Genomic DNA, 19,511 nt, shown 5'->3' with positions numbered 1-19,511 from the left:
AGCTGGGCTATTGCAATGGCATCTATGTCCACAAACACATTACACAATCAAAAGCACAGCCAACCCAAGGCACGACACAAATTAGTATGTATAGCATTACATTAACACTTCGTGGAGTGACACGCAAGACGGGGAGCTTTTTCTGAGAGAGGCCTGATGCGAACAGAACATTTATGACGCGAATGATGACAGCTTCTCAGAGGCACGGGCCCCCTTCCGAGGAAATATAGCTGGCCCTCCTGGCCGATGAAACTCTATACCCTGCAGACGGCGGCCATGCCTGCACCCAGCTGTTCTTGTCCTGTACTTGGGTGTGCTTTAGCCCGCACCCAGCGCTTTCTCATTTAACCTCCGGGGAGTCATCAGGGAGGGAACGGAATTCAGCGTTGTTCATCATCCTATTCTGGTATGGCTGAGAACATGTTGCCAGATATCTTATCTGAAAATACTGGGCCTGTAAGGTTGGCCTGCGTGGCCTGCGGCATAACAGCTAAGTTTATAAGACCTGGCAGGATGCTTGGACAAAGTTCCCTTGATGAAATATAAAGGAAAGTATCACATGAGTTTCAGTCCATTAACCCTGGGCCTATTGTTTGGTTCTTAAATGTAAGACCTATTACTCAGCGGCTACTATGAATAACTCAGTAACTACTGTGCAACTAATATGTAAGTTATGTAGTAAGGAGAGTGAGAAATGGTGGGCCCATATATTAAGTTAAGATTACAAGTGACGACGAGAACAACAGCAAACAACAACGACAGCAGCAGCAGCAATAACAACAACAGCAACAACAACAACAGCAAAAACAACAGCATTAAAAACAGCAAACCGGTTAAATGTTGCTCTACAGTCCACAACCCCTTGAAACCCAAGCTCATGATTTAGTTTTAATCTTCAGACTTAATATTCAGGTACTGCTGTAAATTATTCTGTAACTAGTATGAAAGATGGGTGGTTATGAAAGTGAGGAACTCAACTGTGGGTCCACATATGGGACCTTGCGCAACTCTCTGGCTAACAAATAGATCTAAATATCTTTTCTAATGTCAACTGTTATTCATTTTTAATATTTACATGGCACTGCACTGAACACCTGTCAGAACCCTGATAAAGACTAGAGTGATGAGGTGAACCTGGATCAGGAGCTCAGTTTGAATAACCAAATAAAGAAGGAGAACTCCTTTGCCTCCTAAGTGACCTGAATGCTTTTAGAGTCAGCTCTATCAAAAGTTGTTATAATTCTGCAAAAGCCATTTGAAAGAGACATTGAAAACATTGCAAATACCATTTATCACATTTTTAAACTTCATCAGAAGACAGCCAAATGATATCCCTTTGAGAACACAGAGGTATGAATCTATATATCGATTATTCATTTTACATGGAAATCCATTTTTAACAGAATAGCAGAAACTTCAATCTGCATTACTCTCTGACGTGTAATATTCTGACATGACTACAGGGAAAATGTCACACTTAGAGTGTAACAAATGAAAACAGACACCTTCACCTTTTTTGTGTTTCTGGTGACCTATTAGTCTGTCACAGTCATGAAATGTTAGATAATGATGAATCCATTCAATAAAGCACCCATTTACACTGAAGTCATAAGGACTGTTACAGCTTTTACTGCTTTTCGAATGAGGCACAATACAGGTCAGCCAATCAGAACAGAGGTCATTTACGTAGATTTTAAGTTTTTAAAGGCACAGCAACAGCCTGTTTTATTTCACAGTCCACTCACTTCACAGTCCATACAGTCCATATATGGACAGTAAGCTGCAAAAACATTCCGTTTTGAATTCACTGTTTATGTGATGTCACGAAACCAACTCATTTACACATATCCACCTGTTTGATCTACAGTAGTTTATCCCTGTCCACTCAGGCTGAAGTTATGAGGAGTGTTTCATCCAGGCTGCTTGTTTAATAAAGTACAGGGCAACAAATCAGAGCAGAGGTCATTTAAACGTCACACCTAAAGGCACAGTAACAAAAACAGCCTGTTTAATTCTAAGAGATAAAGAGAAGTTGGAAAATGGTCATGTGAAAATGAATGATGTTTGAGGTACATAAAACCACACAAATATCATAAGTAGATATGTTGGACATGGCAAAATGGCCAAATCAGCTGATTAGCTATCTTGCTTCCTAGCTGTCGATACTTAGTAACAGCTAGAGCTTAAATAAACAAACATTACTCAACCTAGGTAATAAAATCAGATCCAATTATATTTTGTTGGTTGCGATATGGAAAATAAGGTTTTTAGCTCAAATAACAGCTATCAGGCCATTAATTATTACAGGCCTTATTATCATGAGAAAATTTACTAGAATTTTGTCATTAAATTGACATGAATTTATAATAGATATTTTGGATCTATATACTAGACGCTATATAAGAACCTATAAAAATCCTGCTACTCCAGTTTAAGTTTTACGTCACCATAACAGTATACACACTGTACACATACCACCCAGTTCTACTACAGAGTCAAATCCAAACTGTTCCCCAATAAGTTCACTCATCATGCAGTCTAGCTTTGTTGAAGAGAAAACAGGTCAGATGTAGTTCCTTTCTGCCCTAACAAAAGAAAAGTTCCAGTGAGTTTTATCACAACTCTAACTCTAAGGAGACCACCTTCATTAACCCCAGCAGAGAAAGATCAAGCACTCATATGGCCAGATGCGTTTTCAGGCCCTTATCAGGCAGCCTGTATGTGAGACAGGCTGATCTTAATTAAATAGTGCTCCTAGCTAAAGGCTATGCAGCAGCCTGCCTGCCGCTCGTTTTCACCCACTTCACGGCCTGCCTCGCCCCAATCAGCATGAAGATAATTCCAGCAGCTAATGGCATAGGACTCTTTTTCCACTATGAAAATCCTTCGCCTTATTAAATAACATACTGTCCCGCATAATATCTAAAGCAAATGCTTTTTCTGGTGATTGTATGAATCAAAGCTCGGGGGCAAACTGGATCGTGTCAGCTGTGACAGGTTCCTTGGCTTGGGATTTATGTGTCGGTTCAGAAGACCACTGTGACTCTTGTTGCTCTGAACATATATTGTGTGTAGTTGTTTGTTAATTTCTGGTTTCAGTTGTATCTACAGCTGCAAAAAAACGAATTCTGATATTTGTTATTCAAATGAATCAATCTAATTAGACTTATAAGCAATGAAATGGCTTAAATTTGGCCTGTAAATGTGGAAAGCTGTAACAATAATATACTTGGCAATGTTCTAACAAACTGAGGAACTCTTCACCAAGAGCTAAATTACCACCACAATGATTTGGTTAATCCCATAATTCAGAGCTACAGTAAGTAATAAACAATATCTAAAAATAAGTAATATAATAATAAATATGCAGATTAATGTTATAGCTCTTCTGGCTGCAGCATCATTTAACTAGTTTAATATTTTAACAGGCTAATTCACTAGACAAGCTGTGTGTGAATAGGTTTCCAGGACAAGTTTGGTTTGTCAGAACCCTGCTATGGAGGGAAAGCTACCGTTTACTGACCGTTCTATTCTGCAGAACCAACACCAGCATGTTTTCTTTTCGGGTGACCAAAGGTAATGTTGTTGGTCAGAACTGCATACGTTAGCTGAGACAACTTCATCCTTTATTTTAAGAAAATGCTCCCAGACTTTACTTCTTTTCAAACTTTCAGCCATGACTGTTCTTTTTCTTTGACTATCTGCTCACATAGGTACAACAGTATAAACAAACTGCTGACCTCTACAGGTTAAGTTTTCAACTCACTCCAAGTTGGACGTCACTTTGTAAACAAAAAAAAAGCAACAACAGAAAAGATTTTTGATAACGCCGTATAATTCACCCCCTAGGTGTATTGAACTATTACATCTTTCTGTGAATATGTGAATATGTTTTTTTAATTTTATTATCCCATCTCTGATGAAAATAATACAAATCTCATATAGAGATCAGTACATAAACTTGGGCCATTAATACCACAGCACTTCCAATACTTGAACCAATGTAAACAGACAGTCAGTATAAAAATAGCCTTTTTGTGAACTGGAAAATGTTCTTGTGCTGGACTGCTGTGTGTGCGCTCCGTGTCGCTCGCATACCTTCCTGCCTGCGAACTGCCAGTCTAACCCTGGCCTGACCTTCAGCACGGAGAGGCAAACAAGGCTGACCCACCGCTAAACTTTCCCCAGCTGGATGATAAGCGCCTGTTTAATTATATTCATCTACATGGATCTGACATTGTTCCAGGATGAAGTCAGAGCTCTGCAAGGTTACTGAGCGCTGAAAGCGGATGGGAATTTTAAAAGGCGCACACTGCAGCGCTTTGCAGCCAGCGACTATATTTTCTTCTTTGTTCCACGAGCCACAGAGGACAGCATCCCTATCTGTTAGCGTGGAGGGCAAACAAAGGGCCTTTGCAGATTAGAGGCACGTTGACTGAGATTATCAGCAAAAAAAATCACATAAAAAGGGAAATGTCATTCAAAAATGAAACATTAACATATTTTCGCTACGTTTTTTTCTTTCAGTTTTACAAAACAAAGTCACAAAACATAGTCAGGAAGTCAATTGTTGAAGTCTGTGTTCATTTGTGGTAGCAAATGCACATAAAAATAAAAGCTCCTGAAGGGTTCTTGGCTTAGATGTACACTTTTATATTACTTGAAGGTTCTTTTAACCAATTATTGAAAGTGGTTCTGCCATGGTATCAGGAGTGGGGGAAAAAAGAATTAGTTCTTAGATGCATCGTGATTAAATTCTGTATTGATTCACAGCGAGATTTTTATATAGGCTCTGTCTCCTCCCTACTGTATAGAAACTCACACACAACCAGAAGCTTTATAAAGTAGGATACTTTTGCACAGCACAGCTTGAAAGAGGACAAAATTCAGGACCTCTAATATATGCATGTTTGCGGTCACGACTTGGTCGTTTATATGAAGCAACAGGCCCGAAACATAGTAAACTGTGGCTTAGTTTAACCACTACCTAAAAATTGCTACCAGGCTAATCCAGTAGTATTCAGAGTTTAGCTCTATGTTTAAGAATTTACTGAAGGATTAACTGTAAAATTACAAAATTACCTGAATGTTACCTGAATGTGTGTTACAAGTTTTGAATGTGCACATTTAGGCTAGAACTGCTTTAACTACTATTAAAAGCATTCAAGGGTAAGTCAAGGCACAGCAGTGTAAGTCTGGTGTTAAAGGGCCCATATCATGGAAAACCAAATTTCCCTTGCTTTTTAGAAATAAAAGAGTCTGATGTAGTATATAAAAATTGTTCAAGTTTTGATTTTGAATTCTCTGTTTTTGTGATGTCATGAAACCAACTCATTTACATACATCCACCTACTCGGCCTGCAGCAGTTTGGCCCCATCCATTCAGGTAGAAGTTATAAGGAGTGTTTCAGCCTGGACTGCTTTTTTCAGTAAGGCGCAGTACAATAAAACAGTCATGTAAAAGTGAATTTTTGGAACATAAAAACACAACTGTTGTAAGTGGCCCTAAAGGAAAAAAAAGAAAATGTAATCTAATCACCCATATCTTACATTGAAAACCCAATTAAAGTCCTAATGAAAATCAGCAATAGAATAGTGGTGTTATTTGGATAAAAAAGCTTTTTATAAAGAAATAGTTTCTACATTAAACACTGCTATGTAAGCACATGCATGCAATTGTGTTATGTTAGGGATTTTATTGATACTACAAGGGAAATTTGTCTTTTTGCTGCCCAGTCTGGAGGTCTAGTTGCCAGCAGAGCAGCGCTGCCTGGGGCAGTAGGTGGTTAAGTGCCTTGCTCAAGGGCACAACCAGGTCCTCCTACTCAGTTCTGGGATTTGAACCTACAACCTTCCAGCTCACCTCTCCCACCACTAGGCTACCGGCTACCCCACATAATGACAAATAGAGAGGAAAAGACAGCTTAAGTAATCAAAAATTGAGATGCATCGAGTAATCAAAATCGAGATAAGCTTGGTTCCTTGAATGAAAATTGTGAGATGCCTAGAGATTCCCACCCCTACATGACACCATGCCAAAGAACCCTTTTGTCACCTGTAGTTCGAAGAGTGTGGCTTCTTCAATTTTTACCATATTCCATTTACAATATTCACTTTTATACATGTTATTTGGCACAGGCAAATGATCCAACTCAACTACAGTTCTATAAATGATTACATTAAAAGAAAAAAAGAGCATCAAACCTCTTTTATTAATTGAAACTGGAGTGCAGGAATGCCTGCACGCATGTGGAGGACAGAGAAGTTTTCATGACAGCAGTGGGCCTCATCACTCACAGGCAGGTCAATTCTCTCTGATAGATAGGTTTACATGTGCGTGTGCTCGGCGGGGGAGGAGTGTGCAGGGCCGCTATAAAATATCTTTAATGGCTGCACCCAGTGCTGCTCCAGTCTTCATCACATTTACAGGCAACTTGGATGTTTTATCACCTTCAGCTCTCCTTGCTACCTCTAGCTAGCCCACACAAAGCGGGCGGACGAATAGGCCCGAGCACTAATTAGATCATTGCCCTTATTTACAGCATTCAAATGTTTTCAGGTCAGCTCTAATCTCATCCTAATCAGTAAGGTCAAGCCACAAAAAAGTGCAGATGGCTTAGCAAAAAAAGAAAAAAAGGCCAGCTCCATCAGTTGTCTGGCTGGAGTGTCAGCCACTAACCGCTAAATAGCGTTACGTAAGCAGGACAATGGCACAGAAAAAAGGTTAGCGCTGAAGCGCTTGGCCGCTGCGGGTAAAACGGAGGTTCGCTGAACCATATTTGAAATGGTGTCACAGCAGCTGACCGGAGTTTTAGCTCAGTTCACGGAGGGTCGCGCACCGTTTTGCATCTTACTGCTGACAAGTTCAAAAAGGTTGTTTTCAGACTATTTCAAATCTCCTCAGCTTGACTTTGACACGGTGAAATGAGATAAACTTGTCCCTGAGGCTGCGGGGAGGGTGCTCTATCCAGCACCTGAATTCAAGGTGACAGCTTTCGTCACCTCTCATATCTTATGCAACACTTCCTTTGTCAGGGAAAACACATTTGGCTAAAAGCAGCCACTCTAAACTTTTATCTAAAAGGAGAAGAAGAAGAAAGTATTATACTCCTTCTCCTGCCAAAGACACCTACTAACATATCAAACGAGTGTGATTCATTCTGCTATCAGCAAGATCTAGCAAATCAAACAAGTGCCACACATTTTTTTTTGTTGTGCACCTTTGGCCCAGATAATTTTCACACAGCATAGCAGTTCTGGTTCCGTGTTCCACTTCCATTATGCTGATGCCTCAAATGAGCGCAGCACTCTGCAGAAAGCCTACGAGGTCTGTGCACAGTCACATCACTCTGCCCTGCAAACAGAACTAAATCTGTACGAACCATTGTTTGAAGACGTTGACTTTCTCTGTGCCAGGGTGAATAAGTCTTTCCCCCTATGACCTTTAACGGTAAGAACATTTAAAGCTAATGCTTTAGTGGGCTGCTTGCTAAATGATGGGTGATTAATTAAATGAGTCACCTATGATTCATTTAAACAGCCAGCACAGACACTTTCCAAATACACGTCTGGTGTCTGCATGGCCGTGTTCTGGAAGCACTGAAAAAGCACTTCTTTCTGGTCATGTGCTGAGGTGCTTTCTTTCCTTTGTCCCTTTTCTGACTCTCCTGAAAGCTTACATCAAGATAGTGTGTCTTTCTGGCCCTGGCAAAACAATGTATCAAACCCTGCTTGACCTTGATGTGACTCCTGCGTTAGATAACAACCTTGAACTATTGGCGACACCCAACAAAGGCACAGAGCCCTTTATCCACTCAACAGAATGATCTGGATCAAGTTTCAGGCCCCATTATTGGAGATGTCCACTAAAAATACACCAGTGAATAGGGAAGAGCTGTCCCAGAGTGGAATGGATGATAATTATCTCAGGTTGGAGGAAAACAACCTGCTCATCCAGGTCAGGTCTGAGGCTGATACCTCTGTATTTATCCGATTCACCGTGACATAACTGCCACTTGCTAACATGGTAACAACAGATGGGTATTGTATTGTTTGCTTAAACAGTAACAATTAGGGACGCACTGATACGGCAACTGTGGGCCGATGCGGATATTTTCCATGTACAAATTTACTGATGCTGAAACAATGCCATAAAAAATGTGGAAACACTCTGTATGTCTACCTGATTAGCATTATGGAGAAATGTAATATTTATTTGGAGAGAGATACACATCATAGACTTTTCTTAAACGAAAATAAGTTCAATCCTCTACACATGGAACAAACTTAAATATGCCATTTTTCTGCAAATGCTAGTACACAAATTTAACACACTCTAATAACAATCAAGTTACAATCTCTCTTAAATGGGCCTGAAGGGATACAGATTATCTCCCATAATCAAGTTTGATTTATTTTAATGTACATCACTTTGCTTAAGAATGTACTTCTTACACCAAGGAATAATAGTTTTTTTGGCTTTTCTGTCTCTGTGAAGTTGGTGACAAGATCCTTGAGAAAGACACTGACAAGTACTTGTTCATGTCCATCTCCAAACTATCATACCATCTCTAAACTGTCCTACTAGGCATTGTGACAGCCTATGGTACAGGAACTAAAACCAAGTTTTCATTATCCATTTTCCACTATCATAAAATGAGTAAAAGATGACTATCTGGGAACCTTCAAGCGACTCTTGCTGACGTCATTAAGAAGAGGGACACTATCTTTGTTGGCCGAATCTCACCAATGATACTTTACTGAACCAATTCAAGTCTGCAGTACAATAGGTTTGATCTGTAATAATGAATCAGAATATTTTATATATAAACTGCATAAAGCCAGAACTGCTTTGATCAAGTCTGTGTTAGATGAAGAAGACACCTGTGGGTGCTCTCCCTCCCATCACTTTCTCTCTCTCCTCAGAGTTTAACCTGCTAATTTTTGTCTTAGTTAAGCCTTTGTGTCTAAGCTTGTGTGTTTGTGTGAACATAATAACCTGTTGAGACTATTTTGCTTTATTTTTATCCATTATTTTAACTCTCTTTCATTTTTATTGTCCTATAATCCGGAAAACATTTTTGTTATTACATTTTATAATTACTTTACTTTTGAAGTCCAATGCGTGGTCTTCTCTTTTTAGGTTTAGTCATATATCACATCACAGAAATTATGAACACATTTCTACATCCTTATTTTAATCATACTGTGCTAAATTACCCAACAGCTGAACATTTGCACATATCCACTTATTCAGCCTACAACAGTTAAGCCCAGCCCATTCACACTGAAGAAGTCAGGAGTGACTACTCTTCATTTACGTATATGAGTCTTAAACGCACTGCAATAATTTCATTCTAAGGAATAAAATGAAGTTGGACCACATGAATCTGATAAGTGGACCTAAAGTCCATGTGAATCTGATGAGTGGACCTACATAAAAGAGAAGAAAATACAGGATATGGGCCTTTTATCAAAAGAAGAGAACATTGATACAGAAGTGTTCTAACGCTCAGATGTACCAATGGCTATCAAATGGTAAAACAGCTGTGCCCATTTGACATATCTGAAGCGATGCTTCCCTTAGTACACCCAATGACAGCAATAAAACCAAACCAAAACAGGGCCTTACAAAAGACTCCAAGCCGAAAGACCCCACCTTTCTTGGAGGGCAAGTATTAGCATATCAAAGTGTCATGCTGAAAGCGCAGGACTGTAATATTTACTCAGCTGTCTTTGGTGCTTCTGTCCTCCCTACACCACAGATTCCTTCCTCAGCCCCAAACATAGAAGGCAAACACACATCGGCAAAACAATGTGCCATGACCTGAACTTAAAAAAATGCTTCCCCTGGGTAACAGCATGAACCATACACCCACCCACGGTGTGAGGGGTGACCACTGTTGCTCAGCAACAGATTAGCCTAGCCTACTCTTAAGTACAGTGATTCAGTGAGCAACATTTGCACTCTCTCATATTGCGGGCATAGACGTTCCCACACACTAACACCAGAGCAGCTCTTGACAATGAACTGACTTCAACTGTTCAAAACAGCTGTGAATCGGTCACTGCGCTAAATATCAGACTGCGGTGTACTTTCTGTGGATTATAATGGATTCAATGTGAGCTGTTTTTTTATCTACTGCCAGCAGACATATTGCTCATCCATGTCTTTTCTGAACTCAGATGTGGATCTAAGCGAGCTGAGGATCAGTATGTGGCTTTCACATCCTAATGAGTACGATCATATGAATAGAGGGCATTTGTTATTGTCACGCATGATACACAGGAGTTTACACGTCTGAACTACTCAATGTTAGCAGACCTCATTCAGTATGCACAGCCAGCTAGAGATCTCTCCTTCAAGGCCATGGCCAAGTGAAGAACTTGACCTGCCTACAAAGATTCAACAGGTCAACAGGAACAGGAGGTTCATCTTCCAAAACGCAGAGTTATGGATTATCTTGTCTTAGTATTCACAACATAAGCTGGCATTAGTGCCTCATTCAGTGTCTAAGGTAACCCAACCCCTGAGATCCCACACACAAAGGATACACCAGGATTTAAATACAATTCGTGACACCATAATCTTGCTTAACCATATGCTATAGCTTACTGGTTAATGGATTCGCTTTAATTAACTCTTAAGGAACACGCAAGTCTGCCAAGTTCAAGCTGTGCATTAGTCAGGGCATCCAGACATGTTGTGGTCTTCATGGACTACTTAAAAAAAAAGGATTTTCATTATGACTTTCTCTTACCTAGAAACATACAGAGATGGCACAGATAAGCATTGGTATCTGAATAATACCAACACAAATTACTGTATTTGATATTGCAGAAAAAAGGAATGAATTCAATACAATTCTGTACCAAATGCCTGAAATATTGCAGAATTGCTTGTAGTGTAGCATATCATGAAGTAGGTCCCCCAATTTTTCAAGATTTCAGTATAGTTAAAGGTGTAAATATAGTAATTCAGATTGGTTTGATCTTAAATGCTCCTTTCTTGGAAAACTCAAGTCAGAATTTTTCACAGTGGTGGTAATAGGAACCAGAATAGTGCTCAAAGATAACATTTAAATTTTGGGATTTACCCCTGCTTTACCATTATCAACATAACATATAAAAACTCTGAAGACCTATGTAGGTTCACTTCTTGTTTTGGATAGTAAATATAATGGCCACACTTTCGTTGTAGCCGAGAGCGATATGGCAAAAAGGTAATATTGCGATACTTCAAAAAGCCTTTACGATCTGTGATATGTCATCATACATATTTTTTCTGACATCTGATAAATTGTAAAAGACAAAGCAGTGCCACACTTATATAAATACCATCAAAAACCATGAATAGAATGATTTACATTCAACATTTTACACACTGAGCTGCACTATGACAATTAAACAGGACTTATTTTGCTGTCTTCACAATCAAGCATGTAGTTGGGAAGATGTAAGTACTGACAATATCCATAAAAAGCACACTGTGACATATTGTGGTGCATTTTATCATGATAACAATACTATTGTCTTATTACCCAGCCTTATCGTGACCCCTGGTTACTATCAATACCACCGTAAAGAAATCAGAGTCTATAAGTTTTTCTAGCATTTCACATCAAACCACTCTAAGTGACTTTGTTTACATCTCAGTGCTTAAATTATGTAGATATTTTGAAGAAAACGGTTGGAACTACTTTTAATAACAGCTGGCACATATAGTCAAATATCTATCTTACGCTTGAGTCTTATACTACTACATGTTCTACACTATTAAAATTACAATTCCTTTCTTTCAAAAAGTGTTGGCCTAGTAGAATATAACAATAACACAATAATAGAAAATCTGAAAGTTTTCAAACACACCACCACAAACCTGTAGATATCCATGTTCAACGCACAACAATGACTCAGAGAATGGACAACACAGCATAGTACACACTCCTGTTGTCATGCTCCTGTAACATGTGCTAATTCTTGCCTTAACCTTGTTCCATGTTCAGGGAAAGAGACGTTTCAACATGGCAGTAAATCCATAACTCTCTCCTTCCTTTCCTCAGCACATGCCACCATCCTTTCTCTTTCACCATATATCAATCTTCTCAGTCATTCATAAATTCTACAAAAAAAATCCCCTTTTAGTTAATTGCTGGGCAAATTTAATTTCTAAAAAAGCTCTCCAAAGAGCAAGACATAATGAAGTTGGGATGTCTCAGCCGCCCCTCGCCGCCCCACCCCACTTCGCAGGGCCTGGTGTGAGTGCCCGCACCATGTCAGATGCTTGCATTAGAGTCAGATGATTATGTAAGGGTGAAGTGCTCCGCGGCTCAGCTTATTGTAGCTGACACAATGCCCTTGCCTGAGCTGTGAAGGCTCCAGAAAGGACAGGCGGCTAAGAAGTTATGAAGGACAACCACTACCCCCCCTACCAACTCTACCCCACCCCAACAGGACGGCACTGCGGCGGCCTTGGACTCTGAATTCTCCGCTCGACAGGGGACATACATCAATCCGTCAGGCCCCAGCCACAGACAGGCCCGTAACCTTCAAAAGTCTCAGCATCGGTATAGAATGACTGGCATTCGAAGTGAGCCACTTTTCTCTGTGGGCTTTGCTTAATATAACCGTGGGGTAGTTAAATTAAGACACTGTTGAATAACAGCTCTAAGTCCAATTTAACCATCACCCCTACTGTGTCCTCTCGAGCCCTCAATTATGCTGAGCCTGCCACACAGAAAACCCACTGCAGCCTTTCTTCCTATGGCCATTAGAGCTGTCCAGAGACATAGGGTGAAGAGCAGGAGCTTTGGTGTGCCTGAATTGACTGGTCCGTCAAAAAATTCACCTGCAATTCCATATGAGTCTTCCTAACTTATCAATGAGGGCTATATCTGAGCTATATTTAGTATCCATCAGAAATCATCATAGAAAGCCATCAGACAATTGCTCTTAATGGGGAACTTCACTGATTTTTCAAAGTTTTGGCATAATTAAACGTTTAGGATGAAAACAAAGTCGGGTTTGATATGAAATGCTCCATTCTAGAGAAACTTGCGAGACAGAATTTTTCACAGTGGTGGTGACCAGCACCAGACGTCTGAAGAATTCCACCGATTTTTTAATATAAGTCCATGGTTAAGATGCAAACAAAGTCATTCTAAATGGTTTGATGTGAAATGCTCCATTCTAGATATACTTAGAACCATATTAGGAACCAGACGTCTGAAGAGTTTAATGTCTCTAAACGTTCCCTAATAAAAGTTAGATATTGAGACACTGGCATACAGAGATATTGTTTTATGTTTGTTCTGAAAGAAGGTTTCGCCTTTTACAATCCACTTGAGGCAGAGAGGTGAATATAGGACTATGTAAGGCAAAAAAGTATCCAAAGAATACTTGTATTTTTAGATTTACCACTATATTTAAAAGATCAAAATTATATGTAAAACTCAGAAGACGTGTAGATTCATAGATTTAGCATAGTGAATAAAATGTCTATATTTGTGTTGATGACACTGTGGCCCCTGGTTCCTATCACCACCACTGTAAAAATCTGAGTTGGTAGTTTTCTGCAGAACAGAGCATTTCATATCAAACCACTCTGAATGACCAAAAGGCTCTCAAAGAGTGAACGATACAGATGGACAGATACACGTAGGAAGTTGTAACAGTCCCCAAAGACAGCATATTTTTTTCACATTTATGACTGTTTTACCATTATCAGCATTACATACAAAAACTCAGAAGACACTGGTTTTGGATAGTAAATACAATGGCTATATTTGTGCTGTACACTTTGTGAATGAACCCTGGTTCCCATCACCACCACTGTAAAGAAATTTGTGCCAGTGCCAGGTTCTCTATAATCCCAGCACAACACTCTTTGACGTTTTTGACAACAATTGTACAAGAACTGTGTAAAATTGTTGAAATTCACCTTGAAATTCACCAAACTGCTGTTATCTTAAAGTACTTGGAGTTCTGAATTGTTCGTAAGAGGAAAGAACTCGGCCTTATCTCTTTAAACATGATGTCACTGCAAAGAAAGAACCCTAATAAGCCAAGACTTGTTCTCTAAAGCTCTCATTATAACAGCATGTTCTTGAAGAGAACACAGAGCATGCAGTGTGTTCCAGCTCTCACACATAGTTTGACACGTCTGTACATTTAAAAATACACTGAAACCATTTGGCAGATGCTAACAAACTCAACACATTCTCAGCCTCTTTCTACATTCAGGTTGCATACTGCCCATGTATTAGCATCTCAATATGAAACAGCTCATGTTGAAAACATCATTATCTGAAACTCCAGCCTTATTGATTCAATGAGAGCTCACTCAAGCCATAGTCACCTTAGTTAAAACCGAGGGAGTATTTTCGTATGTGCAGCGACTCGTACGCGGGCCATAAATCGCGTGCATAATACCAGTCCACTCTATAAAAATGTCACCGATACACCTTGCTCGCCCTGGGCTGACATTTCTATTCTACAGATGGAAAAATCATTTCTGTGCGGCACTCTTGACAGATGAGCTGGCACCCAGAGACATGATTTAAGATCCTTCTTTTCCTTTTGCCCTCTACTTTTGCTTACGCCGTTAGTTTAATACAGGACTCTTTGCTTGCATTTGTCTTTTTTTCTTTTTTTTTCCCCTCCTCCTACTCTCCTCCTCGCAGACCATAGCGCGAGCCAATTTAAGAGCTACTGTAAATGTCTTCTTCTTAAAAGCTGGTGCAGTGCTGAGATCTTTGCTGGCATGCTCTCATTGATCTGGTATGTTTACAAGATCACGTCCAGCCGGTTGTCTTTTGAACAAGGCAATGCTTGCGTGGGCACCTCTCCGCTTGATTTATCTGACCTCGATCTCAGTGTGGGCCTGCTGTTGTTTTTCTGTCTTTTTTTTTTTTCCAAACTATGAATAATGCAGCTCAATCTTCATTACGCTCAATCAATTATGGGTCATGATTGATGGACTTCATGACCTTACGTCCAGTAGATGAGTCTGTCATTACCTCGTGAACAACAACCCACACTGTGCTTGCACGTGCATTCACATGCAGAGTGAGTGCTCGGGAGCACATACTGGCTCCTGCACCGCACACGAACCACACAAAGCATCTCACACAGGCACATGCACATACTCTTTCAATGTCATTCATTCCTCCTTTACCCTTGTCCTGCCTTTCTTTCTCACATATTGAAATGAGAAGTGTGTACTGTTTCTGGCCTCTTTGTTTCACTCAGACAACAACAACAACAACAACTTTTCTAATTCCCTCGGTTAGTTAATTGCATTCGGCATTAAGGTCAAAGTCCCAATCAACTGGGCCTTGTAATTCAGCTCACCATGTGATAAACTGGCATGGTAATTTCACTGAACAAACACAAGGCAGGAGTTCACAAACCTGTATTTTGTACTCAAACCAACTGTCTAGCCTGGGGTCATCTCAAAGCAATACAACAACAGTTGAAGCATACGCACTTGAAAATTACATTTATCAGTAGCTGCTGTCAGATACAATTCCAGAACTGAGGTTTCCCCTTTGGTCTCTATTCAGGCTTGCTGAAAGAGGTCTACAAACTAAAGCTCAACAGAGGACACAGATCTCATAAACCACTACAAAAGCTTCAGCAAAATTCAAAGTCAGCACTGCAAATTCAGTTTGTATGCAGCACATATCGGGAGCCAGCTTTCCCACCATATATTAGACTCTAGTAACAGATAGGTAGGTGGGCGATATGGCAGAAGTTTAATATCATGATACCTGAAGACATTTTCGTGACACACACTATGTATCACAGAATTTAGTTTTATTTTTGGTAAGTGAGAACAGACAAAAAAAACACCAGAATCTATATATTTTGTTAAATAAAACCAAATTCAAACAGGACTAATTACACCATTTCCCACAAGCCCGAAACAAACCTGGGCCACCATGGAGAGAGGTTAATATATAGCTATCCTAACACATCATTAGGGCTAGATATCATTAAAAATATTTGGATATCAATACCAACACCAATTCCTTAAAGCTACACTATGTAAGTTTTGGGGCTTTGGCGACCTCTCTGGTGGAATGTGTAACGGCACTTGCAAAAGCACATTTTGGATTGTGCTTCAGGCCCCTTCCCCAAGCATCTGAATCTGATGTTTGCGAGCGTTTTGAAAGAGAATTCAAAAAGAAATCAGTCAATGTGAAGGATGTGTCTTCCGAGGATGTAAGTGAATGACCTACTATTGTCATCATATCTTCATTAATATAATGCAGATTTTGCATTTGATACCTAAACATCGAGCTAAACTTTCGTTTTTGGGCCTACATGTCCGACATTATTACGTAAAGATGTATGATATGGTGTGAAAAATTTCTGCAAAATCCAATCCAATCCGGCTCACAGCAGCACATGGATGCCATATTTTAGTTTGGTCGTTTTTTCGTTCCTGACTCAGTAACGCTACTTCTTTCAGGTTTAATAAGAAACGACATAATGCAGCTTTAATTTCAATTTCTTTTTCATCACAAGCCAGAAACGAGTGTGAGGTGCTGGAAGTGGATACACTTATTGACTACAACAAATTACAGACTAACCAAGAAGCACTCATGTTAGTAACGCAAGTGTCATGTAATTTAGACTGCGAATCAGCAGTCTAGACTTTGGAAGAAGTATGCCTACTGGCTCACAGATGATAAATGACTACTTAAGTATAAGTTTTTATTATATATTATTTTATTATATATTTTATTTTTATTATATATTTTATATATTTTTATATTCAGTATCAAATTCAGGATATTACAAATGGAAATTGAATATTGTTAAAAGAGGATGAAATATACTCGGGTGGGGGAACAGCCTAACTGTGGGAAACACTAATTATGCTCTCTTTGTAATGAAACATATAGCTGGTCAGGCTCTGTACTGACGATATCCACAATGTTCCCAGAAAAGCATACTGTGATGTAAATTATTGCGATAATGGTAAATATTGTTATACTGCCCAGCTCTAGCGACCATCACAACAGTTCTGACTTGGTGAAATGCAGCACTGTCATCCGTATTTACACAGACAGCCACATCATGGGTCAGTGTCCACACTGACCTAAAAACCGTCTATCTGTAATACTGTTTACCTTGCTCAGCACAGCAAAGGTTGAGAAGGGTGGCATGGAAAAGTTCATCAACAGAGAGATTAGGAGATTTATCCACACAATTAAAGAGCGCTATCTACAAACACCTGAGCTAATAAATCCATGACCTTTCAGCCTGTGACTCCTGACCTTCTGACATTTACTACAGCTCTCCACAGCTTCACATTGATTGGAAATGTGAAGAACTTAATAAAGTCTCAGGGCCAAAATCCATACTGCTGGTTATCATCAGGACCAAGTGCTAAAGCATTCAACAGTTCACAGCCACCATGGGTGGAAATGACTCACTGCGTTCTTATCTGTATTTAGCCTTCATTTGAATTCTTCCTAAAGAAAACACATTTAAGATGTAAGATAACTACCACAAGCACAAAAATGAAAGAATTTGACGTGAATATTACTCTTCAGATATGGAAAACACTGCAGTTTACAGGCAGAGGTGGACGATATGACAAAAATACAATATTGTGATACTTCAAGAAATATTCACAATACATTATATGTCAAAATATTTATTATTCTAGACATCTTATAAGTTCAGAAAAAAATAACCAGAAGAGCTACATTTTAAACCGTGAATACAATGATTTTTATCCAGTATTTGGAATATAGTGAACTAAAATTCCCAATTTTGCTCTCTTTATAATGAAACATGCAGTTGGTCAGTGTGCTACAAGTACTGACTGATAGCATGATATGTTGAGAAAAACATACCGTATTGTATTGTGACAAATTTTATCACGATAAAGATACACACTGTCATACTGCTCAGCCCTACCTACAGGTAGCCTACAACAGACTTCCATAGCTCCAGGCACATGTTGGCCAGTAGGCTACAGGCTACAAGACCTGAGGGAACTGCCACCTATTTGTTTTGTAGACCTGCTAAATCGAGGTAGTCACATAAGAGGCCACAGGCCACAGGGTCCATCAAAATCAACCACAATATCCTGTTTTGCATGTATTGTGTTTTGACTTGGAATAGATGGAAGGACCCCTGATGCCCAGCAGCATAAAGCAGGCTTTCCTAGCCTTGCCTTTCTTCATCTTCATGTCAACTGTTTGACTGTACACATGAAACAAAATGTCATCCTCTACTTACTGTACCAGACCATACCTAGTGTTTACGAGTAAACACTGGCTGGCAACCCACAGTGGAAAACCCAAGCCTGACCACAATGAAACAAAATGGAAACGTCAGCTCCTACTACCTCGTCACAGTGTGACATTCCTGCTTTCAACTACTTATTATTTCACACGAAAATATAGAGCCTCTCAAGCCTCGCGAGCTAGTTTAATGCCACAACGCGGGCTGGCACCTTCAATTCAGCCTATTCAGGCTTCGTTTCCCACATTAGCGAGTAACTGAGGACCATCCGTTTCTCTCAAGCAGCTAATGTTACACATCAGGACTGTGTACCCTCAGCTGAGCACGTACCTGTTCAAATGGCTTCATATGATGAGAGTCCTCTGAGAATTGTGCTGCGTTGTGGGCTACAGTCTTCTGGCCACATGTTCATGCTCTCTTGCCAAGGTAGACCAACCCAAACTCACTGGGTATACGTTTTTTTTTATATATATATATTAAAAAAGTGATATGGTCTTTGCTGTATATGAGCTACGCGCCTTTTCTATCGTTCCCTCTCCGCTTTAGAGTCAATGCAGTCGACTGGCTGAATTGTTTATGCGAGGTATCCCCGGCACTCTGCAATGCCATGTACACGCCCACCCGTATTCCGACAAGCCCCGCCTCTCTGAACTCGGATTGGTTAGAAGCGTTTCTCCTTCTGTGCTATGATTGGCTGAAACGCTCTCATCTCCTGTGTTAGGATTGGCTGGTAGCTCGTACTCGCCAGTAGCCCGCTAATCAGAGCCCACGAGGCGGGGTTTTCAAGGATTACGGGTGGGAAAAGAAATCCTAACGTCACGTACACTCCTCCCAGCCTTAAAGCCACAGCACAAATATTTCTGCCTCATACCAAGGCTGTGATATAATTAGGCAGGCCTATATTAAGGTCTTGTATGATTACACGTAGCCAGCACAGGGGAGCTACATCTCCTCAGGCTTAGACCTGTTCAATTACATGTTAGGATAGTGCACTTCAGAAACTGCCTTTCGGCTGCTGTTGGAAGTGAATAAATAAGGTAATTTTTAAATAAATAAACGCTGAAATTGTAATTTTGGTTAACATTGACCAATACTCAACAAAAAAGTAATTAAATATGCAAAGTTGTTAATTAATGTGTGTCATGTTTTAAATATATATATATACCCGAATTTTCTAACATTTCTAGCATGAATCCACTCCTTACTACACACAAAATAAGCAATTTGAGGGTAGAAGCCATTATTTC

General features: G+C 39.8%; 1 protein-coding gene across 1 annotated transcript in view; it reads right to left on the bottom strand.

Annotated features, from left to right (window-relative positions):
* Nucleotides 1–18,876, bottom strand: part of nrip1a (nuclear receptor interacting protein 1a) — a 42,918-nt gene extending 24,042 nt beyond the window's left edge. The window contains 1 exon segment of the mRNA XM_036564746.1: nucleotides 18,595–18,876. The gene's annotated coding sequence lies outside the window, so the exon portion shown is untranslated.
* Nucleotides 18,877–19,511: the final 635 nt, after the last annotated feature.

The sequence above is a fragment of the Colossoma macropomum genome, unplaced genomic scaffold, assembly GCF_904425465.1.
Source record: "Colossoma macropomum unplaced genomic scaffold, Colossoma_macropomum, whole genome shotgun sequence".
Taxonomy (NCBI): domain Eukaryota; kingdom Metazoa; phylum Chordata; class Actinopteri; order Characiformes; family Serrasalmidae; genus Colossoma; species Colossoma macropomum.
Note: the sequence above shows the minus strand (reverse complement) of the source record. Positions and strands in the feature narration are given on the sequence as shown.